General features: G+C 40.5%; 1 pseudogene; it reads left to right on the plus strand.

Moving 5' to 3' along the window:
• Nucleotides 1–517: 517 nt before the first annotated feature.
• LOC108304533 lies at nt 518–12,076 on the plus strand (annotated as a pseudogene).
• The last annotated feature ends 14,839 nt before the right edge of the window (nt 12,077–26,915 follow it).

Genomic DNA, 26,915 nt, shown 5'->3' on the forward strand with positions numbered 1-26,915 from the left:
AAACTCCTGGTTGGGTTTAAGGAGCAGAGAGTTGTGATATCACAGCCATTTAAAAGTAAGATGACTGTGGTGGAGAGATGGACCGCAGGAGGGTAGGGGTGGAGAGAAAGAGACAGGTTAGGAGAGGGTTGGCATGGCCCGGGTGATGATAGCGGTGAAGATGCAGTGCGTTGGACAGAGTTGGAATATGATTTAGAGAGAGAACTGCTAGGTTTTCCAGCATCGAAAGGACAATATCCCGTTCCCAGACCCCAAGTCTCATGGGGTAATAAAAGAGACCTGCGCTAGAGGGCTGTGGGGAAGGAGGAAGAGATGTTTTTATGGAATAAGTAGGCTTCAGGGAGGGCATGAAAGAGGAGAGGAGAAGGCTTAGAGAAGAGTTTGAAGATAAAGCAAGTTTCCTGATGACACGCTGTACATTCCATAGAATGCACCAGCAGGGTTTGGAAGGGTGGAGAGGAAGGGAAATTGGGTCATGTTAGTACATGTGCTGGTATTTTGGGTGGTGGTGGCCGACATGCAGGGTTTGGGCTGCTCAAGAGACCCTGTCTCTGAAGATAAATGTATAAGTAAATAAAAAAGTGTTTGTAAGCATGCTTTCTTAAAGATGCATCATAAACTGTTTTCTTTCAAAGAATGGAAGTGTTAGAGAAACACCTTTAGAAGCAGATGTTGAGATTATGTTAGTTCAACATGTTTATTTTTGCATTGGTTTGTATTAAACAGGTTTACACATATAGCTTTAAAAGGGAAATACAGGCTGGGTGCGGTGGCTCATGCCTATAGTCCCAGCAGTTTGGGAGGCTGAGGTGGGTGGATCACGAGGTCAGGAGTTCGAGACCAATCTGGCCAAAATGTTGAAACCCCATCTCTACCAAAAATAAAAAAATTAGCCAGGTGTGATGGTGGGCGCCTGTAATCCCCACTGCTCGGGAGGCTGAGGCAGGAGAATTGCTAGAGCCTGGGAGGCGGAGGTTGCAGTGAGCTGAGACTGCGCCATTGAACTCAAGCCTGGGCGACAGAGCAAGACTCCGTCTCAAAAAAAGAAAAAAAGGGCAAATATAAGTATGTTTTCTTAATGATGCATTATAAGCTGAAGGATTCGTATAATAATCTCATAGCAGAAGACATCTAGTTTAGTATGCCTCTTATGGGAGCCACTGGACGATTGTTTTGTCTTGCAGCTTCTAGGAGCACAGTGGACAGGTGAGAGCCAAGGCCTTCTACAGACTACTTCTTTGGAGGCTGGGAGTGCGAGGCTCCGGTCAGCTGGCATAGAGCTCCTGCATTATCTGGAGCAGGAGGTTAGGCATTGCTTCATTTCTTGGTGACACAGTTAAGTATGAGACTATTATTCACAAAAGCCTCTTCTGCTGCAGGCAGCCTTTTCTGTTCATATGTCAAGTAGTCATGGTGCTACGGTTGAGTTGCTCTAGACATATCTACAATTTAGAACTCATGTACCAAAGATGAAAATTCCATCTGTTGGTATAATAATTGAACGCTCTCAGTGTCTTTAAATAATACCCACTAGTTAGAAAACTCGGATGTTGATTTTTATTTATTATTATTTCTTACCTGATAAAACACCATATAATACAAAGATATAAAATGAAAATAACTGGATGTGATGGCACATATCTGTAGTCTTAGCTACTTGGGAGGCTGAGGTGGGAGAATCGCTTGAGTCTGGGAGTCTGGGCTGTAGTGTACTATGCCGATGGGGTTTCTGCGCTAAGTTCGGCATCAATATGGTGACCTTCCAGGAGTGAGGCACCACCAGATTGCCTAAGAAGGGGTAAACCAGCTCAGAAACAGCAGATCAAAATTCCAGTGCTGATCAATGCTGGGAATGCGCCTGTGAATACTCACTGCACTCCAGCTTGGACAACATAGAAGACCCTGTCTCTTAAGGTAAATATATAAGTACATAAAAAGAAAAATCATTTCACAGTTCTAAGCTTATGTGAATGCATACATAGATTTTTTTTTTTTTCTAGACAAATAAATGGTCTTATGTTTAGACTTCCAGGTCAGGCTAAGATCATGAAAACTCAGTAGTAAATCCCCTCTATGATGAAAGGAGAAGAAGCAAGAGGAGAAAAAAGAGTGAATGTTCTTTTCTCTCTTATTATTTTTCAGTTCAGACAGGTTAGAGAGGCTGGGGATCCAACCAGACCTAGTCCATATGTCGTATGTCATATTCCAGTTCGTGTGCATGTTTCTGTCTGGTCCTATGCGGAGAAGGGAAGAAGCGGCTGACTCCTCTTCTCCAGCCCCCATTTCTGAGCTGACCTGAGGGTTGAGCATAAGAGTAAGAATCAGCAGCACCTCCTTTAGGAGTGAACACAGAAAGACCAAAATGAAACTTTTCTTTTTCAGTCACTCCAGAATTACTATACATAAATCCCTCCCTCCCCAAAGGCATGAAGAAGATGAAGTGCCTGGCCTCTCATTAGTTACTTTTCTCTGTTTGGAATCAGTGTGAACAAGTATGGTGTGAACAAGTATGGTGTAAACAAGAAGCTATCTTTGGACAAAATTCATTTTATTTTAAACAAAATATTTTGACTAGTTTATTTTTATTTCTATTTTTTTTTTTTTTTTTGAGGCGAGTTTCACTTTGTCACCCAGGCTGGAGTGCAGTTGCGCGATCTCAGCTCATTGCAGCCTTTGCCTCCCGGGTTCAAGCGATTCTCTTGCCTCAGCCTTCCCAGCAGCTGCAACTACAGCTGTGTGCCACCATGCCCAGCTAATTTTTGTATTTTTTAAATTAGAGATGGGGCTTCACCATATTGGTCAGGATGGTCTCGATCTTTTGACCTCATGATCCGCCTGCCTCAGCCTCCCAAAGTGCTGGCACTGTAGGTGTGAGCCATGGTGCCTGGCTGACTAGTTTATTTTATAATTTACAAAGTATAAAACTTACTCTTTTTGATGTACTGATCTATAGATTTTGACAAATGTGAAGAGTTGTAACAACTACCATAATCAAGATACTGTCCCATTCCATCACCCCATCATCCCCCAAAATTCTGTCATGCTGACCCTTTATTCAGTCTTTTAAAGTAAATTATATATATTTTTTATTCTTAGGCAGTTATCTGTATCAGTTGGGTGAAACTGAAGAAAAACTAACATTTTTAGAACGATTAACCCATGGTATTGTGTGTGCTCGTGAGGCCCATCATGTAGGATACCCATGGTGTCACACATGTCATACATGATGTCATACACGACAGGCCTAATGAGCACACACTTTCCCCTCCTGGATCCTAACACGGCAGTAGCATTTTTATTTTCTTCTCTCTAACATGAGCATTAGAAGTTCTTTTCACTATGGGCTCACCATTATGGGTTTCCGTAGTGTCGTGCTTCTCACGTTCACCTCACACTACGGGCTCCCCGTCAGTCTAGCAGCCCCCTCCAGTGTGATCACACATTGTTTTCTGTGTGATTTCTAGCAGGATTAGGGTTGCTCTTTGATTTAAGTCATTGCTTATATCCGTAGGACTTCAATTCTCTTTATGTTTGTTCCACTCTTCCTCATAAAGTGGTTATTGAGTTCTTCACCATTTTTACTGCTCTTTAAATGTGCTAAAGCAACTCTTAAAACATGGTGCCCAGAATTAGATGCAGTGCTCCAGATGTTGATATCATACATGATGAGCCTAATGAGCACACACTTTATTCTCCTGGGTTCTAAAACGGCAGTAACATTTCTATTTTCTGAGCCACAATTCAGTGTTTACTGACTGTGAGTATTCTGGTCAATTAAACAAATGAAAAACATTTATCAGTTTCAGGAGGTTTGGGGCTGAGACGATGGGGTCTCAAGCCCATTCAAAAGTGGGCAAAGGATATGAACAGACACTTTACAAAAGAAGACATACGTGAGGCCAACAAACATATGAAAAAATGTTCATCATCACTGGTCATAAGAGAAATGCAAATCAAAACTACATTGAGATACCATCTCACGCCGGTAAGAATGGCGAACATTAAAAAATCTGGAGACAGCAGATGCTGGAGAGGATGTGGAGAAGTAGGAACACTTTTACACTGTTGGTGGGAGTGTAAATTAGTTCAACCATTGTGGAAGACAGTGTGGCGATTCCTCAAGGACATAGAAATAGAAATCCCGTTTGACCCAGCAATCCCATTACTGGGTATATATCCAAAGGATTACAAATCGTTCTACTATAAGGACACGTGTACACGAATGTTCATTGCAGCACTGTTTACAATAGCAAGGACCTGGAACCAACCCAAATGCCCATCGACGATAGACTGGATAGGGAAAATGTGGCACATATACACCATGGAATATTATGCAGCCATCAAAAACGATGAGTTTGGGTCCTTTGTGGGGACATGGATGAAACTGGAAACCATCATTCTCAGCAAACTGACAGAGGAGCAGAAGATCAAACACCGCATGTTCTCACTCATAGGCGGGTGTTGAACGATGAGAGCACATGGACAAAGGGAGGGGAGCACTACACACTGGGGTCAGTTGGGGGGAAATAGGGGAGGGACGGTGGGGGGTGGGGAGCTGGGGGGGATAGCAGGGGGAGAAATGCCAGAAGTAGGTGATGGGGAGGAAGGCAGCAAATCACACTGCCAGGTGTGTTCCTATGCAACAATTTTGCATGTTCTTCACATGTACCCCCAAACCTAAAATACAATAAAATAAATAAATGGGGGAAAAAAAAAAAAAAAAGAAAAACATTTAACACAGGGCTGTGAATTCATTTAGTCCTCATCCCGTACATGTAGCACTGGGATTTTTTTGTATCCAAGTAAAGCCTTTTATATTTACCCTCACAGTGTTTTCTGGGTAGAAATTAGCCCTGGGTCCAGTCTCTTAAGATGGGTCCAGATCCTGTTTCTGTGACATTATGCATGAGACACCCTTGCTCATTTGCCATCAAGGATGGCAGGCAGCCGGGACGGCTTGCTCACTGCCTTGTTAGCCTCACATCTCTCCTTAATCTTGATACTGGCTCTTTTTTGCCCATTTTCTCATTGCTCATATCTCTTCAAAAGTGAAAGATACCACAGCCAGAGTTAATAGAAAGAGTGAAGGGAGAGACCCAAAGAGTGCTGCTGCACCTGGAATCCATGGACACTGAAAACGGGGTCTTCAGCCTGGCCAACATGGCTAAACCTCATCTTTACTAACAATATGAAAATTAGCCAGACGTGGTGGTGTGCACCTGTAATCCCAGCTACTCGGGAGGCTGAGGCATGAGAATCGCTTGAACCTGGGAGAGTGGAGGTTGCGGTGAGCCAAGATCGAAACAAACAAGAAAACTTGGCCATTTCTGGAAAAACAAATGGAGCGGCTAGTAAAAAAACTGGTTCATGATTGGGATTATTACCTTATGATGATATTTTGGGCAAGTCTTGGAAAGAGCATGGTTTGGACTAAAAAATAGAAGGAATCCTCTATTAGTACCATTTCATCAGTACATAGTGACTTCTATTTAAAGGGGAAGGATAGATTGGATTGAATTATAAGCATTCTGCATGTCACTCTTCTATGTGTGTCAGTAAGAATGCAGAGAATGGCCGGGCGCTGTGGCTCACGCCTGTAATCCCAGCACTTTGGGAGGCAGAGGTGGGTGGATAACCTGAGGTTAGGAGTTGGAGATCAGCCTGGCCAACATGGTGAAACCCCATCTCTACTAAAAATACAAATAATTAGCCGGGTGTGGCGGCACGTGCCTGTAGTTCCAGCTACTCTGGAGGAGAATCACTTGAATCCTGGAGGCGAAGGCTGCAGTGAGCCGAAATCCACTGCACTCCAGCCTAGGCCACAGAGTGAAACTCCATCTTGGGGCGGGGGCTGGGGTAAGAATGCAGAGAACAATGTTTTCATTTTATAAGGCTTGCTTCTAGGGCATTTTGGAAATCTTTGCTACTATTCCTTTGATTCTAAAATTTTTGACAATGAAGTGTTTAGATAGATGTATTGACATTAATATTACTAATATTTACTATAATTTTAGAATAATGCATGTTTATTAAACACCAAAGGGATTTCCTTTTCTTTGAAATTATTTCAAATAAACAAAGCACAAAAACGAGATAATAAACACTCATGTGCCACTGCCCAGATCTGACAAATGCCATTGTTGCTACATTTTGCCTCAGATTTTGGAAGCACAAAATAAAATATTCCACAGATGTGGAATGAAGCTTCGTCTTTACGAAGCTCCCTTTGTGTCCCCTTCAGGTTCTTTCCCTGCCCCCTACTTTCCAGAGGTAGCGACATGGCATTACCATGATGATTTGTGCTGCTTTTGTTTATTCTTCTTGACTGCTATACAGTAATTCATTTATGAATATCCTATAATTTAATCATTTCCCTTAGTGATTATTTAGATGAGTTTAAATTTTTTAATTTTAATATAATGCTGCTGGGCACATTTTGTACAAGCCTTCCAGGTCACATGTGCTCAAGTTTCTATAGTGTATATACGTGGATGTGAATTTCTGGATGATGGAGTCCAAACATCTTCAAATACATTGGACATTGACAAATTTCAAAGTGGTTATAACAATTTATACCTCACCAGAATTTATTTCCACGGTATATTTCACATCACTGCACACTCTTGGTATTGCCGGACTTTAAAAATTTTGCCAATCTTATGGGTATAAAGTGGTAGGTTACTGTTATTTTAAGTCTTTACACTTTGTAAATGCCAGCCTAATTGAGATATAATTTATAAAACATACCACCCACCCTTTTAAAAGTATATAATTTTGTGGTTTTAGCTATATTCTCTTTTTTAAATGTGTCTTTTTTTAATATAAGAGCTTCAGGAATTAATGTAGTTAAGTTAATCGATATTTTCTCTTATGATTTATACTTTTTGTATCTTATATAGGATTTCCTTCCTTGTCACAATTTTTCGAAAGAGACAGGGTCTTAGTCTGTTGTCCAGGCTGGAGTGCAGTGATGCAATCATGGCTTACTATAGCCTCGACTCCCAGGCTTATGAGATCTTCCCACCTCAGCCTCCCAAGTAGCTGGGACTACAGGCACCATGCCTGGCTAATTTTTTATTTTTTGTAGAGACAGGGTCATTATATTGCTCACACTAGCCTTGAACTCCTGGGCTCAAGCAATCTTCCTGCCTTGGCCTCCCCAAATGTTGGGATTACAAGCATGTAATCCCAATTGTGACAAGGGGCCAGCCAGCATGCCTGGCCCTTATCACAATTTAGAAAAGTTATTGTCTTACGTTTTCTTCTGAAATTTTCCAAAGTTTGTTTTTCACATTTCGGCTTTTAATTCTCCTAAAATTGACTTTTATCTATGGAGTGAATTTAGGATCTTAATAATCTCTTTCCATAGTCTACAAACCATGTTTTAAAAGTTTATTCTTCCTGCTGATTTATAATGTTAATTCAGTGTACATCAGGTTTCTATATTTACTTTCTAAAATGTTTCACCTATGTTTTTTGTCTTTACTGTTTCAAGATCACAAGGTCTTAATCATTACAATTTACAGCAATATCTTTTAGAGTGAGGACATCACCTATCTTTTTCATACAAGGTGATTTTGTGGCTCTTTGGTCTTCCAAATGAAATTTAACTTTGGCTTGTCAAGTTCAAAAAACCTTAATGAAATCTGAAATGGAATATTAGTAGATTTGTAGATTAATTTGAGAGAACTGACATCTTCATTGTATTTCCAGTCATGAACATGGTCTATGTAATTAAGCTTCCTTAATTTTTGTCCCCACTTACAACATAGGACCAACAGGAGAATGTCAAATATGACCACCAACCAATCAAGTTAAATGTCAGGAGAATGTCAAATATGACCACCAACCAATCAAGTTAAATGTCAGGAGAATGTCAAATATGACCACTAACCAATCAGGAATGTCAAATATGACCATTAACCAAGTGCTCTGTTTAGGCACTTTACTGAAGCAAAATCATAAGATGTATAAATCTAGAAAAGGAAACTTTGTTTTCTTGTAAAGAGTTACAGCCAGCAATGTGGCGGTTCTGACAGGCTGGGAAGGGTAGTCTGAGGCAAAGACGAGAGATGGGTACTTTGAAGGAGGGGTTGGGTAGGCTTCTAATTACCCTGCCTCCAGCTTCCCCAGGCCAACAACCTCCAATCAGGATATACCCAAGCCTCCCTTTATTCCACTATAAAGCTTTTCCACCTCTCTGCCTGCCTTTGCTTCTCTGCCAAACACAAATGATTGTGGCTGACTCCCTTGCTGGAGCAAGTTCTGAATGAATCACCTTTCCTCGTTCTCATTTGGGTGGTCTCCATGTATTTCTTCCACACAAGTTAGAGAGAAGCCCAACAGAGGAACCACTGCTGAGTTCTGTAGGATAATGCCCTCTCATACCAAATCCCTCACGGACTAGATCCTGATTGGTGAAGGTCCAAGACAGGAGACTTCAACGTTCTTGAGAAATAGAGGTTGTGCACAGTTTGGCTCTAGAAGTTCAGAAGAATTTATTACCAGTAAAGACAGGAAAGAAGGGGCAGATGAATGAGAAGATAGTTCTCTCCTTTCTTTGTTTCTCCCTCAGGAGATGTGTGAAAATTGAGGGGGAAAAGGCCCTAGGATAATAGATGGAACTAATAATACTGGACTAGCCCAGACAAGGAGGTGAATTTTTTTTTTCTGAGATGGAGTCTCGCTCTGTCCCCCAGGCTGGAGTGCAGTGGCGTGACCTCAGCTCACTGCAACCTCGGCCTCCCAGTTCGAGCGATTCTCCTGCCTCAGCCTCCTGAGTAGCTAGGATTACAGGCACACACCACCATGCCCAGCTAATTTTTGCATTTTAATAGAGATGGGATTTCACCATGTTGGGCAGGCTGGTCTCGAATTCCTGTCCTCATGATCCTCCTGCTTTGGCCTCCCAAAGTGCTGGGATTATAGGCGTGAACCATTGTGCCCAGCCCAGGAGGTGAATTGTTGTTATGAGTTTGAGCTTTGCATCCTTTCAGATGTCTGTTGGTTTTAACATCCCTCTGGAAATGTATGGCACATGGTAAGGGCCTAATAGATGTTTGCTAAATCTGAATCTGAGGCCACCTGCCCAAGGCAATGTGGGAGATGACTTGAAATAGCATCAGCCAATTTAGGGCTTCAGAGGAATGTGAAATCACGTCATTTATCTTTTAGCTCTTCCATTGTCATTTCTGAATCATTCATTCATTCATTCATTTAAAAAATAATGTATGTAGTATCTCCTGTACGCTACTCTCATTAGCTTCCTGGTGACCCAATTTAAGCTCCTCCACCGCTGCCTAACAATTCCAGTTGATTGTGTTTTCTCTTTTCAGACAAAAGTAAGTTCTAAGCTAAACTAGATGTCAACCTAAAATACGTATGGCATTTATCCTTTACATTACAAACAGTGTAATTATAGACTTTTAGTAAAATGTACAATTAAATTATTACTGACTATAGGATTTTTGTGGTCATAATAAAAGTTATATAGAAATATAAATAAAATCCATACATTTCTGAGTCATGAAAATTATTAATATTTGTTATATAGATTTCTTTGAAAAAATATGAATGGCTAATGGGATTATCTCTCCTAAAGCATGTTTGCAGTTTTTAAAGGATGACATCATTAATACAGGTAAATCTCTCTTATTCCTGGAACATATTTTGAGCTAAATCGATTTCTAAAAATGTACCTTACCTCTATGCATCTGCTGGAACATAAAAGTATGGCACCAGTCATCCAATATCACTTTACTTTTTGGGAAATCTATACTGAACGGAACTCTGTTTAGGCACTTAACTAAAGAAGTATTAAGCCGGGCGCAGTGGCGCCTGTAATCCTTACGCTTTGGGAGGCCGAGGTGGACAGATTGCTTGAGGTCAAGAGTTCAAGACTAGCCTGGCCAACCTGGTGAAACGCTGTCTCTACTAAAAATACAAAAATTAGACAGGCATGGTGGCATGCTCCTGTAATCACAGCTACTTGAGAGGCTAAGGCAGGAGATTGCTTGAACCTGGGAAGTGGAGGCTGCAGTGAGCTGAGATCACATCATTGCACTTCAGCCTGGGTGACAAGAGCAAGATTTCATCTCAAAAAAAGAAAAATCATAAGATTTGTAAATCTAGAAAGGGAAGGTTTCTTATAAAGGGTTACAGATAGCAATGTGGCCATTCTGACAGGCTGGGAAGCATAGTCTCATGCAAAGACCAGAGGCAGGTACTTTGAAGGAGGGGTTGGGTTGGACTTTTATGCTGAACACATTGGCTAAACATATGTATTCAACAGGTTATGGCAGGAGCTATGAATATTCATGAAGGTGATCCTGATGCTTGCCTATGGAACAAATATGCATTTACATATGATCCATGTTTACTCTGAGGTAGAGAGTTCACACTTAAATGTATTATAAGTAGGTCCCATATGTCAAAAGATCTCTTTAGGACACAAAGGCATTCAAATGCACAACATCTGTAAACTGACCAGAGCTAGTCCATGGTTGCTTGTTCTTCTGGCCTGGAGATATTTACTGAAATCAGTCTTTTGTCCATTCAAAGCTGTAGTTACGGCTGTGGAACAAGGGTTCAGTTGGTCAGCATCTGGTGCTGGGTGAGCTGTGATTGTTTCAGTACTGTTCATCTCCAAGCCAGTGCTTGTTTAGTTGCTAGAGAACAAGAAAAACCTTGTGGCAGTTAGAAGATAGTTTATTTCTTAAGTGTAGGGCACTGCCTTAGGCTCTGTTTATGATTTGGTATCTTATTGCAACAAAGAGTCCATGCTGCCAGTCTTATGATCTCTATTTTAACATCAATGCTGGTCAGTCCTTGTGTCTAAACTGAGAAAGGAGGGAGTATAATGAGGGTGACTGACCTCCTGCCCCGTCACAGCGGGGATCTCCATCTTTAAGGTTTCTCCATGGGCTTTTACCATGTTGTCCAGGCTGGTCCAAAATTCCTGGACTCAAGTGATCTGCCCACTTCAGCCTCCCAAAGTGTTGGGATTGTAAGTATGAGTCACTGTACCCAGCCAATGTAATGCAATTAGCATGATTCTGACCCATGTAAGTCATGATGGGCATGTTAGCTATTAAGATGATTCGAAAACGATCACATCGAGTGTTCTGCCTGCTTCTGGACGAGCGGAAGACTCGTGCTCTGGTTCTCGGACTCCCCCAGCAGCATGGCCCCAGACGCCAGTCTCCACTCCTGCTTCAAAAGAAACCAAAACCACCTCCTGCTCTGGGATGGGAGGAGGCATCACCCTCTGCAGGCTTGCCAAAGAAGGGAGGAAAAGAACAGCAAGAAGCAATTGAACACATTGATGAAGTACAAAATGAAATAGACAGACTTACCGAACAAGCCAGTGAGGAGATTTTGAAAGTAGAACAGAAATATAACAAACTCCGCCAACCAGTTTTTTCAGAAGAGGTCAGAATTGATGGCCGAAATCCCAAATTTTTGGGTAACAACATTTGTCAACCAACCACAGTTGTTTGCACTGCTTGGGGAGGAGGCCGGAGAGGCACTGCCTTGTTTGACCAGAGTTGAAGTGACAGACTTTGAAGTAAATCAGGTTACAGAATAGATTTTTATTCTGATGAAAATCCTTACTTTGAAAATAAAGTTCTTTCCAAAGAATTTCATCTGAACGAGAGTGGTGATCCATCTTCAAAGTCCACTGAAATCAAATGGAAATCTGGAAAGGATTTGACGAAACATTCAAGTCAAACGCAGAATAAAGCCAGCAGAGAGAGGCAGCGTGAGGAACCAGAGAGCTGCTTTTCCTGGTTTACTGACCATTCTGATGCAGGTGCTGATGAGTTAGGAGAGGTCGTCAAACATGATATTTGGCGAAACCCATTACAATACTACTTGGTTTCCGATATGGATGATGAAGGAGGAGCAGAAGATGATGATGAGGAGGAGGAGGAGCAGGAAGGATTAGAAGATATTGATGAAGAAGGGGTTGAGGATGAAGGTGAAGAAGATGAAGATGATGATGAAGGGGAGGAAGGAGAGGAGGATGAAGGAGAAGATGACTAATAGAACACTGATGGATTCCAACCTTCCTTTTAAGTTTTCTCCAGTCCCTGGGAGCAAGTTGTAGTCTTTTTTTTTTTTTTTTCCTCTTGTGCTCAATCACCCTGTTTTTGAGGTCTCTTTTCTCTACACCATGGTTCTCAACTTATTTGGGGGTAAATATCTTGAGCAGAATACATGGGTAAAGAGTCTCTACCCCTTACTGTTTGAAATTCATTTTTATCCCTTGCTGTTTGAACAAAAACTGTATGGGATCAGCACCGCTGAGCTCTGTGCGAAAAAAGAAAAACCTACTCCCTTCACCCTGCTGGAAGCTGGAGGGCACTAGGCCCCTGGGTAGCAGTGCATAGAATTCTAGCTTTTTTCCTCCTTTCTTTGTATATGGGGCTCAGAGAGTACACTGTGTCTCTGTATGAATATGGGCAGTTAGCATTTACCAACATGTATCTGTCTGCTTTCTCTTGCTTACAAAAAGAAAAAAAAAACTTAAAAAAAATGGGGTTATAGGTCAGCAAAGGCTGGGTTTGAGATGTTTGGGTGGGTTAAGTGGGCATTCAGACAACACAGCTACTCCTTTGGCATGTTTAATTGTGACATTTGACAGATATCCTTGCAGTGAAGATGACACTTTTAAAATAAATTTTCTCCTAATGATGACTTGAGCCCTGCCACTCAGGGGGAGAATCAGCAGAACCTGTAGGATCTTATTTGGAATTGACATTGTCTGTTGTACTTTTGTTCCTGTTTATTTTAAAATTTTCTTTTTGTTTCACTGGAAAGATGATGGTCAGTTTTAAACCTCAAAAGTGTACACGTTGCTTTGTTACAATAAAATGAAATGTGTAAAAAAAGATCACATCTTAACTCTTGTAAGTTTACATTGAAATGACTGTAAGTAGGCTTCGCCTCATGTGGAAGTCATTAGCTTTACCTGTAAATATGATTGCAGCATCTGCAGATGTTTGACTTTGTAAAGTTTGATTCTAGGTTAAGAGAGGACAGCTCGTGTCTGAGCAAGTCGTCTCCATTCGAGGCACGGTCTTTAGTGTGCTACACTTGGCTGTGTGAGACTCCTGGCACTCCCTTGCATAATGAGTAGATTCACCTGCAGGTAGAGAAACGCCAAATCGTCAAACGTGTTCTAGTAGATTTGTATTGAGTCAACGAAGCTAAGCTGGAATGAAGTTTCCCTGAATTCTCTTCCCTGCAGAGTTCCCTGCATAGTTAATGTGGTCCAGAAGCGACACTGATGTACAAGATTTGGAAGACGGAGGAGAAGCAGCAGCATGTCGTTTTTATGCTCAGAAGGTGGGTGCAGGGCCCAGGGCCTGCTGTGTTCATGTGTGTGGTTGCACCTCTGTTGGCCGCCCTGGGGACGTGGGCAGCATCAGGCCTCACAGCTGCTCCAGCTCCTGTGCCCAGGGAGTGTGTTTACCTTCGTGAGGACGAGTGCCAGCAGGTCACCTTCCTCGCTGGAGTTGGGGACACGGAGAGACTGAGGCGGGATTCGGCCTGCCCATGTGTGTTCCATCTCGTCCTTATAGGCCAGGGTTTCTCCTTGCTTTTTCCTACTCGCTCCCATCTTTTCTTCTTTAACGACAGCCCCGCTTCATCCAGGGCCTGGGTACAGAAACAAAAACTCCATAAACTGCGTCGTCAACTCCCACAGTTCTGTGGGGTCTAATCACTAGAACGAATCCCACTTCCATGCATCTGCTTCTATGCCGGAACCCTGACTGACACCAGGTGTGAAGGCATTTTAACTTTCAGCCATTGCTACTGAGTCCTCTTGAGAAGAGCGTTGTGTGTGCAGGTGTGTCTTATCAAGTATTGGTAGGAATTTAAAACATAGAGGTGTTCATAGGCCAAGCAAATATTGCTCAGATCTGTTAAATAATGCCTGGAGCACTGTCTGGTCTTATCATGAGGGTCAATGAATAAAACTTCTGAGTTTTTTTTTCTTCTTTACCATTATTGTCTTCTTTTGACTTTCCCAAGTTGCCCACACTCCCACTTCTGTCCCAGGTCTATATTTTAATTAATTAGTCAAAATTTTCATTGAGTGCATACTGTATCCACACTGTATATGTGAGAATGTGTCAAGCATTGTGCTGGGTACTATGGATAGATGGACAACAAAATGGAAATAGCTTAATGCTGGGCTCTTGGAGACAGGTGTGAAACAAATCAACACAGGGATATGTAATTGTAATTTCTGTAAGAACCTGGGAGGAGGCGGTTGCAGTGAGCCAAGAGTGTGCCACTGCACACCAGCCTGGGTGACAGAGTGAGACTCTGTCTCAAAAAAAAAAGAAAGAAAAAAAAGAAATTCATTCCCAACCCTGGTGCTCTTTATTTTTATTTTGCCCAAGCTTATCAAGTTGTATTTTTTGTGTTTTGTAAATAACTTTAATGAACATTTTTCTTAAAAATATAAGGCCATTAAAAAAGACAAAGCAACACTCTAAACATAGCAATTATTTTTCTATCTTCAAATTAATTTCTAGTAGTTTACACACAGGTACATATTTCTTTATGTAAATTAAGTAGTTTGCAGTCTAGCTAAAGAAACATACAGGGAAAAGTTACTGTTGTCGTGCAGTAGATGGCGCCAGACACCAGGTTACCAATCAGCCTGTATTTAAATTAAATGGCTTTAAAATTGCTGAATAAATTTCATAAGTTTGATAGCATTTTACTCATTTTTTTTTTGAGGAACATCAGATTGGCTTAGATTACATTGTGTGTCCTATTGTCATAGAGTCCAAAGTTTTACATTTTTTTAATTGCATTTTAGGTTTGGGGGTACATGTGAAGAACATGTGAGATTGTTGCATAGGTGCACACATGGCAGTGTGGTTTGCTGCCTTCCTTCCCATCACCTATATCTGGCATTTCTCCCCATGTTATCCCTCCCCAACTCCCCACCCCCCACTGTCCCTCCCCTGTTTCCACCCTACAGACCCCAGTGTGTGATGCTCCCCTCCCTGTGTCCATGTGTTCTCATTGTTCAACACCCACCTATGAGTGAGAGCATGTGGTGTTTGATTTTCTGTTCTTGTGTCAGTTTGCTGAGAATGATGGTTTCCAGGCTCATCCATGTCCCTACATTTTAAAATGTCATATTGTGAAAAAGCGCTGTTTATTTTGGGGAGCATTTTAAAAGGTTTTTGATTATGCTTGTTGGAATTCTATCACTAAAAGAATGCTTAGAGGTAATTATTTTATGTGCTAAAAAGTTTGCTTTTATAGAGTTTAAAATACTTTTGAATTATAGCAGTAAAAATTTGCCTGTTAGGCTGGGAACAGAGCTAATGCCTGTAATCCTAGCACTTTGGGAGGCTGGGGTGGGAGGACCATTTGAACACAGGAGGCTGCAGTGAGCTATGGTTGTGGCACTGCAATCTAGCTCAGACAACAGAAAAATATCCCATCTCAAAGAAAAGAAAATACCTGTAACCTTTGTGTTGATGAGGCTGATTTTACTAGCTCTTAAAGTGTTTGTCTTTTAATACCATTCATCTTTTAAAGCTATTCTCAGTGAGATGTGTAATGTAGGTGTTGTAGGCAGATGAAATAAGGTGCTGACTTACATTATAGGTGACCGAGAGTTTCTTTTTGTAGCAACAACTCAGAATGGGGAGTTTTTAGGTCCAGACTTTGGCAATTGAATAGAACCAATCCAGTAATTATTTCCAGTTAGCATTTTAGGACGTCAATGTAAATAATGCCGGATTATTAACATGTTTCTGTTTTTTACAAGGTAGAACAGCGTTTCAGTTACGTATGAATATCCTTGGAAAGCAATACTTTGCTCATCTTTAGAAATGCATGACTTTATGTGTGAGCATAGTTCTTAGCTTTATACTCCAAGAATATATTTCTATTTTGGGTAAAGTTAAAATAACTAAAATAATTAATTATTCTGGCCTTTTTATGTGACCATTTGACTCTTTTATAGCTGTTAAAATATTTGCTTCACAAGTAGTTGGTCTTTGCTTAAGTTTAGGTAAGTACCTGTATTATTGCTCGGTTCATTTAGTAATCTAAAACCTTTAGATTACTAAAGTGTAATTTAGATTACTAAATGTCATCTAAACTGTAAAGGTTTAGTAATCTAAAAGTAATCTTTTCACATTCAAACTTTTCTGTCTCCAATCTCACTCCTTTTTCCTGATTATCATGCCTCCTTCTTGACAGATAAAATCCTTTTAGATTACTAAATTGGGAGCCTCCACCAGGTGATAGGGTTTGGCTCTGTGTCCCCACCCAGATCTCGTCTTGAATTATAATCCCCACATGTCAAAGGAGGGGGTCTGGTGGGAGATGATTGAAACACGGAGGTGGATTTTTCCCTTGCTGTTCTCATGGTAGTGAGGGAATTCTTGCAAGAGTTGATGGTGCTTCCCTCTTTGCGGGCGCACTCTCTCTCCTGCTGCATGTAAGATGTGCCTAGCTTTCCATTCCACCATCATTGTAAGTTTCCTGAGGCCTCCCCAGCCATATGGAACTGTGAGTCAACTAAACCTTCTTTTTATAAATTGCCCAATCTCAGGTAGTTTTTTAAATAGCAGTGTAAAAATGGACTAATATTCCAGGAATCTTATAGTTTTTCTTAGTGTATATTCTCATTTATATCACATGAGAATTCACTTTGGTACATACTAAAATTTCAAGAAAACTAAAGCTTTTTTCTTAGCCAAATATGTAAATGTAAAAAAATTTCTATGACTTGGAAATTTCTTAGACATCTTCCTACTGCCAAATTACAGTAAACATTTAATAATCTCTTAATGAGATGTTTGACTTTATAGTGCCAGTCATCATTTCATTTTTTGCCGCTTGTTTCTAAATGGAATATTCCTACAGAGTGGCTGTAATTTATGGTTTCCTGTATCTTATTTAGATAAGCTAAATACAAAAACATTATCAACCAGTGTAGCATGGGTATAGATATCAGAATGGATGCTAGGTGAAAACACCTTCCTGATCATACCAGCATCTCCTAGCTAAATATTGGAACCTTAGTTTACTTTTTCTAGTCTGATTATCTGTCCAACAAATGGCTTTCTGATGACTAATTTGGAACCTAGATACTTTGATTGGCAGAAGAATGTGCTCTGGAGATGGAATACAAATATTCTGGTTATCATCGTAAAGACGCGTTCCCCTTCACTGTAAATAAATGAGTTGGCATCCAATCCATTGGTGACATGAGAGTTTAGTAGCTGATCTGAAGACCTGAGGATCAGCTATATTATGGCCAACCCTCTAAGCTGGGAGGCTTTTCCAGAGAAACCAGCCCACCCTTCTCTGCTTGCCTTCTGCTGTGTCTTTCACATCTCTCCTTTTCACTTCAATACTATCATCAGCAGAGAGTGAGAACACCTAAATGATGTTTTAAGGTGGCCTCAACATTGACCACAGAAAAAAGCCATTTGGACTCTTTTGGATAAGAGCCTAAATTTTAATCATTAAACTTCCCCATTTCAAAATGAAGACGTTTAATGATTTAGTCTCGGACTAGCATGATTGCTGACAGTATGAACTCTGCAATTAAACTTTGTGAATACAAATCCTAGCTTTTCCACTTGCTAGACTTATGAGCCTGTTCTCTTCCCTGTAAAATGGGGATAACAAAAGTTCGTAATACATGGACTTTTAGGAGCAAAAAATGCATTCAAGATTCCTAACATATAACTTAGCACAGAGTCATTACTCAATGAAGCTTCACCGTAATTACCTTCTCTGACCTTGGTTAGGGTTTCAGCACTGCATAAGTGCTCATTATTCCTCATGGTGGTTATTTTAAAATTTTCACACTCTGTGCAAGCCTTTGTCTCTCCATTTCTACTCCTTTTTGCTGATTACCATGCCTTCTTCTTCACAGATAAAATATAGACGATTGAGTGTAATCTTTCCCGGCATCCCTTCACCTATAAATTTATTGCCACTTATTGTTTTAACTAAAGGATTGTTTCCTCAATAAATGGTCACCAGACCAGTATCATCATCATCATCACCCGGGAAACTGTTAAATGGCAGATTTTAGGGCCTCATTGCAGCATTGCAGATTTACTAAATCAGATTCTCTGGGGTAGAACACAGTGATTCATGATTTAACAGAATCTCCCAGGGAATGCTAAAGTTTGAGAATCACTGCCCTAAAGCCAGGGGCTCTGACCTGCAAGGTCCTCTTGACCAGGTCATTCTCTCCCTGGGAGTAGACCTGATAGAGAAATAAAATCATTTCCCCAAGATATTTGGTGTGAATCAAGGGCATTTAGAGAAATCAAATGATGAATGGCTGACTTAGCTTGGTTCATCTTTTCACAGCAAATATAGGATGCAAGGGGAAGTAGACTGTGCAGAATCCATTGGAAAAGACTTTTGCTGGGAGTACTTTTGGGGCGTGCTGACACTATTTGCTTCTGTACCTCTTTTTTCATTAATACTTCCCTGGCTTTTAACTGATATATTTCTTCTTTACATAAACATATTTACAATTTTTAGTTTTAATTATTATGGGTATGTAGTAGCTGTATATATTTATGGGGTAGGTGTGATGTTTTTATTTTTATTTTGCAGTTTAGAGACAGGATCTCTCACTATTTGCCCAGGTTGGAGTGCGGTGGCATGATCATAGCTCACTGCAGCTTCAAACCCCTGGGCTCTAGAGATCCTCTTGCCTCAGCTCCCCCAGTAGCTGGGAAAACAGACATATGCCCCTATGCCTGGCTAATTTTTAGTTTTTAAGATTCTTTGTAGATACAGGGCCTCACTATAATTGTCCAATTGGGTCTCAAATGCCTGGCTTCAAGTGATTCTCCCACCTTGGCCACCAAAAATGCTGAGATTACAGGCGTGAGTCACCAAACCTGGCCCATGTGATATATATATATATATTTTTTTCCCATTTATTTATTTTATTGTATTTTAGGTTTTGGGGTACATGTGAAGAACATGCAAAATTGTTGCATAGGAACACACCTGGCAGTGTGATTTGCTGCCTTCCTCCCCATCACCTACATCTGGCATTTCTCCCCCTGCTATCCCTCCCCAACTCCCCACCCCCCACTGTCCCTCCCCTATTTCCCCCCAACTGACCCCAATGTGTAGTGCTCCCCTCCCTGTGTCCATGTGCTCTCATCGTTCAACACCCGCCTATGAGTGAGAACATGCGGTGTTTGATCTTCTGCTCCTCTGTCAGTTTGCTGAGAATGATGGTTTCCAGGTTTATCCATGTCCCCACAAAGGACCCAAACTCATCGTTTTTGATGGCTGCATAATATTCCATGGTGTATATGTGCCACATTTTCCCTATCCAGTCTATCGTCGATGGGCATTTGGGTTGGTTCCAGGTCCTTGCTATTGTAAACAGTGCTGCAATGAACATTCGTGTACACGTGTCCTTATAGTAGAACGATTTGTAATCCTTTGGATATATACCCAGTAATGGGATTGCTGGGTCAAATGGAATTTCTATTTCTATGTCCTTGAGGAATCGCCACACTGTCTTCCACAATGGTTGAACTAATTTACACTCCCACCAACAGTGTAAAAGTGTTCCTACTTCTCCACATCCTCTCCAGCATCTGCTGTCTCCAGATTTTTTAATGTAAAAGAAACAATCATTAGGCAACCAACAGATTGGGAAAAAATTTTTGCAGTTTACCCATCTGACAAAGGGCTGATATCCAAAATTTACAAAGAACTAAAGCAGATTTACAAGAAAAAAACTAACAAGCCCATTCAAAAGTGGGCAAAGGATATGAACAGACACTTTACAAAAGAAGACATACGTGAGGCCAACAAACATATGAAAAAATGTTCATCATCACTGGTCATAAGAGAAATGCAAATCAAAACTACATTGAGATACCATCTCACGCCGGTAAGAATGGTGAACATTAAAAAATCTGGAGACAGCCCATGTGATATTTTAAGATTCTTCTTTACATGTATTAGTTCATCCAATCAGATTACCCACTGAAAAGGTATATTCCTCTTTATTGTAAATGAAGGAATTGGCATTCTACCCATCACTAACACAAGTTTGAAAGTTACTTCCTTTTTGCATTTATTTGAAAGCTGAATTGCAAGAGCACAATCTTTTTCTTCCCCACACTTTCCAGCCTCTTACGTCAAGTTTCCATGATAACAAGGATGAAATTAGTGCCGACAGACGGAAACTATGCAAGTAAATAACAATGTTTTATTTTTTTAAAGGTGGAGAAAATAAGGATACCTTAATATCTGATGCTTCTATGGTCAAATTAACATGTACCCTTGGGAATGGGAAAATGCCTTTCTAATCAGGTTTTGAGTAATTAACCCACTTTCTATCTATTTTCTCCAAAGGAGATAGAAAAAAAAAAAAAACAAAAAAACAACAAAAAAACCTCTCCCTATATTAATACCAAGCCCAGTGGAAGAAAAGGAAATAAGAAAGAAAATTAGGAATTGTTTATGGATGCAAAGAGTAAACATTTTTTGACAGGGATCTTCAACAAATAAAAGTGGAGGACAGAAATTTGATGAGTGCCCATAATTGTGCCAACTAACATGTGATTATGTGTATTTGTTTTACAATAAGAAATTCATTCCGAGTGAGCCTGTTTTCATATCTTTAATATTTCTATATTAGATCTCAATATTCCCTAAAGTTCTACAGCAGAGTTCCTGCCTGTGACAGATACTGTGGTTGGCTTCTTCATTACTCATTCCAACCCTGTTTCCCCATTTCCCTCTCATTTTACGGTCTTGAAAGCTAAGATCCCACTTCTGGCTCACCTTCAACTGGGGTGGCTGTGTGATATAGCCTGACTCTTGAGAATGAGTTGAAGTCTTACACTGGGGACTTCTGTGTAAGGCTTTGCTTTTGGATATAGGTGCTTCCCCTTTCTGACTCAATTCCTCATCTCCTGCTGGGAAAATGGTCTCAACTGCTGCAGCTTCACAACCCACTTGCTACTTGATATGGTTTGGCTGTGTCCCCACCCAAATCTCATCTTGAATTGTAGTCCACAAAATCCCCATGTGTCTTGGGAGCGACCTAGTGGGAGTTAATTGAATCATGGGGGCAGATTTCCCCCATGCCATTCTTGTGATAGTGAATGAGTTCTCATGAGACCTGATGGTTTTATAAGTGTCTGGCATTTCCCCTGCTGTCACTCATCCTCTCTCCAACTACCCTGTGAAGAGGTGCCTTCCGCCATGACTGTATGTATCCTGAGGCCTCCCCAGTCATGCAGAACTGTGAGTCAATGAAGCCTCTTTTCTTCATAAATTGCCCAGTCTCAGGTATTTTTTCATAGTGGTGTGAGAATGAACTAACACATTATCATTAGGAAGAGGCCAGATGGTTATCGAGCCTAAGGCCTGGTATATTTGAGCTGCTGAAACAAAGCCAGCAACTGTTTACCTCATGATCATAAGTGCGAGGAAAGAAAATCATCACTTGTTTAAACCACTGTTAGTTGGGTTTTCTTGGAGTCTACATGATACACAGGTTGACTCAATGGAACTAGACTAAAATGAGTTTTCGATAAATGAGTCAGAGTGGAGTAGCAATAAAACGGAAAGATTCAAGAAGAGAGGACAGCCTGGGCATGGTGGCTCACGCCTGTAATCCCAGCACTTTGGGAGTCTGATGCAGGCGGAACACCTGAGGTCAGGAGTTCAAGACTAGCCTGGCCAACATGGAGAAACCCTGTGTCTATTAAAAATACAAAAATTCGCTGGGCATGGTGGTGTATGCCTGTAATCCCAACTACCCAGGAGGCTGAGGTGGGAGGCAGAGGCTGCAGTGAGCTGAGATCACACCACTGCCTTCCAGCCTCAGTGACAGAGCGAGACTCCAACTCAAAAAAAAAAAAAAAAAAAAAGGCAATATGTTCCTCTCTGCTCTGTCAGTCCAATAAATAATAATTTCATACAAATATGATTTTCTATAGAGGCTCAAAGAAGGCTACCAAAAGTTGGTGTTAGAACATGTATGGGCCTCTTGTGTAGTTTCTCACTGGGGTTGCCCTTGAAACTTTGGACGTGACTTTTCTTTATATGGAGAAACTATCATATACATTGTGGGATATTTATCAGACCAAGCCCCTGCTCATTAAATGCCTATAGTGCCCACCTGCTATTTTGACAAACAAAAATGTTTCTCACATGTCAAATGCCACCTGGGAGGGAGGCCATATTGCTGGTTGAGAACTGCTTTCTTATAGCATCTAATACAGTGCCCTCAAATGGATGGTATTTGGTTAAATGGCTCCCATTGAGTGGTATGCCAGTAAGCTAACTCTCTGAAGAAAAGCCCTGATTTGTAGGCTTTGCCAATTTCTGTGTTGTAAATATTCCAAACATGGCAATTTCATGCTGTCCATGGCTTAACCACTGGCTTGTAAAATTAAAAAATATTTAACGGTTGGCTCTTGAGAGCAGGTAGAGCTGGCTTCAGCATACCTATATGCTCATAGAAGTTCAGGGTTGGAAGAAATTAGGGATTATCTGGTATGCCTTGTTTTATAAAAGAAGTAACACTGAAGGAGGTTTACCATCAAAAGTATGTATTTTGCTATGACCAGTCAGTCTTTGTCTAAACAATTCCCCAACAAATTTTCCACCTAAAGTGTTTAGTGGCTTAGCCACCAAATGACGATGTTGTGGAAAGTGACGCAGGTCACAGACCAGGCTGCAAATTCTTTTCAGGCACTTTGCCTTTGGGTTTCTCTGATGTGTAGGTACACTTCATATGCATGCGTTATTTAGGTTAAACCCACCAGCTGACATTTATTTGATGCTTCCCATGACCTGAAGGATTAAAGGAGAAAGAAGGAAACATTCTACCCAGAGAACTTGCTCTATTGTGCCTGCTTATTTGCAGTAGTTACTCAAGCCTTTGGCTGGAAAAAGGAGGAGAGGTTTCTCTTGGAAGCCTTTATGTCCCTAAGATTTGAGATCATCATCGTTATTTTTTTTTTAACGGGGTCTCGCTCTGTCCCCCAGGCTGGAATGCAGTAGCATTATTTGGGCTCACTGCAATCTCTGCCTCCCAGGTTAGAGCAATTCTGTGTCTCAGCCTTCCAAGCAGCTCAGATTACAGGCACCTGCCCACTATGCCCAGCTAATTTTTGTATTTTTAGTGGAGATGGGGTTTCACCATTGTGACCAGGCTGGTCTTGAACTCCTGACCTCCTGATCCACCCACCTCGGCCTCCCAAAGTGCTGGGATTATAGCATGAGCCACCATGCCTGGCTGAGCTCTTCTTATTTTGGTCATCTACAAAGTCCAAATGGTTGCAACAGTGACTTCCCTTTGGAGCTTCTTCCTCCTACATACAGATCCCTGAGAGGAAGTGGAGGTTTTCACTTTTTATGACACTGGTTACTGCTATAATTGGCATTAGTTTCAATTAGATGTGCCTGTTGTTCACCCTCTTGGCTCTCCTTCATGCTCACACTAGTCAAGCCAACACTTTCATGATCATCTCCAAAATGTTCAGTTTTAAACCTGGAAACACAATGATTTAGACAGTAGCCCACGTACTATTGAAATAAACCTTCATTTCTCGGCATGGCCCTGCACGGCTTTCATGGGATTATGTATATTTATAGTGTTAGAGCCACGACTAGAAATCAGGTCTCCTGGTTTCCAGGCATTAATGAACTTGACCAATGTCAGACAGCTGGTAAATAGCAGAGCCAGAATTCCAACTGTGTTCTACTCACCTGCTATACTACACTAGAGAAAAGGAGGTAGCTGCTGCCAGCTTCGGTTTAGGAAGAAGTTCTAGGTCATATTCCAGCATGCAAGAGGCAGAAACCATTGTCCTAAATCCAGCAACCCATTAGATTGTCTTTGATAGGTTGGACTATTCAAGCTTTGCCCAGTTAGCCTTTTGCAAGAAACGCCCATAATAGCCATGTGGTAGCATTATGGACTTCTCACTAAAATTTTGATCACCTGAAGCAGAGATAGATAACCCATTCTAGGTGGCCTGCAGGGCTGCCAATAGCTTTGGAATTAGGTACACTTGGGTTCCAATCCAACTCAATAATTTACTAGATGGGTGCCTTGGGAAAGTTTTATTTAATTAAACTTTTGAGTCCCTTCACTGTTTCTGGGTTCTGCTAGCTTCCTATGTCATTGTTCGTAATATGTACTTAAAATGGATTTTTATTACCTACTTCATGTCTTCCCCACTAGATTATGAGTTCCTTAACTGCATTTTTGGTTGTTAATGTTAGCATTCCTAGTGATGATTACATTGTTTATTACATAATAAGAGCTTAATGAATTTTGGATAAATCACTGAATAGTGAAAGATGGTATGTCTGAGCTTTGACTACACTGGGGGAAGCTTGCTCTATGACTTGGGATATAATTGGGAATATTTTCTTAGTGTAAGTAAAAATTTTCTGAATTTCCTGATATGTTCAGTATTCAAGACGTTTCATTGCAGTACAGGTAATGGGGATGCTTTAAGACAAATCAATTCTTGCTTTATCATCTTTCAGACAGAGGAGAACCCAGAGAAAACATGCTAGGCTGGTGTTGGCCACTAGGTGGAACACTTAACCTAATGTCAAGGCTGTTGAAGTGTGTTGGATTTATTTCAAAACCCTTTGTGGATAAGAATCTTATGTACAAATGGAAGTTTCTAACATTCTAGAGCTGTCATTTCTCATGTACAAGAAGAAAACAGGATTTCTTCTGTCTCTTCAATGTATTCTGAACCTTCAGATCTCACCTAAGCTGCCTCCTATTTAGGAAGCAAAGGCAAAGGTAGAGAATTCTTGTCTTTGGTTGGTGTTAAGAGGACTCCATGAATACCCTATAAATCATATGGAAAAGTGAGAGATAATTTCAAATATAGATGTCGGTTTAGTAAAATTTTAATCAGCCGATCATTTGAACAAACTTGGAAACAAATTCTGATGAAGTGATAGATTTTTTTTCTATCTTGCAATCATTTAAGTATTGTTTCTTATCACAAAATGCCCATTGCCAGAATTACAGTTTTATAATTTAATATGGTATTTTTGTGATATTTTAGAGAATTCTGTTTTTGAAAAAGTTGTTTATGGAAAATGTAAACTGAAAACAAAGAAAAGGAGGAGAGTAAAAAATACCAAAGGATAAAAAGAAGAACAAATAACAAAAACCTAAGACCCATGTTGAAAGTGATATTCTAAGAATATTCGAAATATGTTACAGCTATATATGACTTTCGTTAGGTTAAGGATAAAGGGAACATCTTTTTCTTGTGTTGTTTAGTTGTACTTCAGCAATTTGGTTTTAGGATTTAGAATTTTCATCTTAGTTTATATAAGAAGCTGCTGAAACTTTATATGACAAATAGACAAAGTCTACACTTGTTAATATAGGCTAATTACAAAGAAACCTCTGTTGCTATTTTTATTTATTTATTTTTATTAAAAAATTTTACTTTTAGTTCTAGGATATGTGCAGAACGTGCATGTGTACGTGTGTCCTGGTGGTTTGCTGAACCTATTGAGCCATCCTCTAAGTTCCCTCCCCTCGTCCCCCACCCTCCACCAGGTCCTGGTGTATGTTGTTCCACTTCCTGTGTCCATGTGTTTTCATTGTTCAAGTCCCACTTAAGAGTGAGAATATGCAGTGTTTGGTTTTCTGTTTCTGTGTTAGTTTTCTGATTATGATAACTTCCAGCTTCATCCATGTCCCTGCAAAAGAGGTGATTTCATTCTTTTTTAAGGCTGTGTAGTATTCCATGATGTCCACATACCACATTGTCCTTACCCAGTCTATCATCGATGGGCATTTGGATTGGTTTCATGATTTTGCTATTGTGAATAGTGCTACAATAAACATATGTGTGCATGTGTCTTTATAACAGAACTATTTATATTTGTTTGGGTATATACCCAGTAATGGGATTGCTGGGTCAAATGGTACTTGCGGTTCTAGATCCCTGAGGAATCACCATACTGTCTTCCACCATAGTTGAACTAATTTTCATTCTCACCAACAGTATAGAAGCGTTCCTATTTCTCCACATCCTCGCCAGCATCTAGTTTTTCCTGACTTTTTAATAATAGCCACTCTGACTGGCATGAGATGGTATCTCATTGCGGTATTGTTTTGCATTTCTGTAATAATCAGTGATGTTGAGTTTTTTCATATGTTATTTGGCTATGTAAATGTGTTCTTTTGAGAAGTGTCTGTTCATATCCTTTGTCCACGTTTTGATGGGGTTGTTTTTTTCTTGGAAAAGGTTTCTTGTGAATTCTGGATGTTAGACCTTTGTCAGATGGGTAGGTTGCAAGACTTTTCTCCCATTCTGTAGGTTGCCTGTTCACTCTGGTGATAGTTTCTTTTGCTGTGCAGAAGCTCTTTAGTTTAATTAGACCCCATTTGTCTATTTTGGCTTTTGTTGCAATTGCTTTCGGCATTTTCATCATGAAATCTTTGCCCATACCTATGTCCTGAATGGTATTGCCTAGGTTTTCTTCTAGGGTTTTTATGGTTTTGGGTTTTATACTTAGGTCTTTAATCCATCTTGAGTTAATTTTTGTGTGACGTCTAAGGAAGGGGTCCAGTTTCAGTTTTCTGCATATGGCTAGCTAGTTTTCTCAGCACCATTTATCGAATAGAAGATTCTTTCACCATTGCTTGTTTTTGTCAGGTTTGTCAAAGATCAGATGGTTGTACATGTGTGGTGTTATTTCTGAGGTCTCGGTTTTGTTCCATTTGTCTATATATCTGTTTTGGTATCAATATCATGCCGTTTTGGTTACTTTAGTCTTGTAGTACAGTTTGAAGTCGGATAGCCTGGTGACTCCAGCTTTTTTCTTTTTGCTTAGGATTGTCTTGGCTATGCAGATTC

The sequence above is a fragment of the Cebus imitator genome, unplaced genomic scaffold, assembly GCF_001604975.1.
Source record: "Cebus imitator isolate Cc_AM_T3 unplaced genomic scaffold, Cebus_imitator-1.0 Scaffold55, whole genome shotgun sequence".
NCBI lineage: Eukaryota > Metazoa > Chordata > Mammalia > Primates > Cebidae > Cebus > Cebus imitator.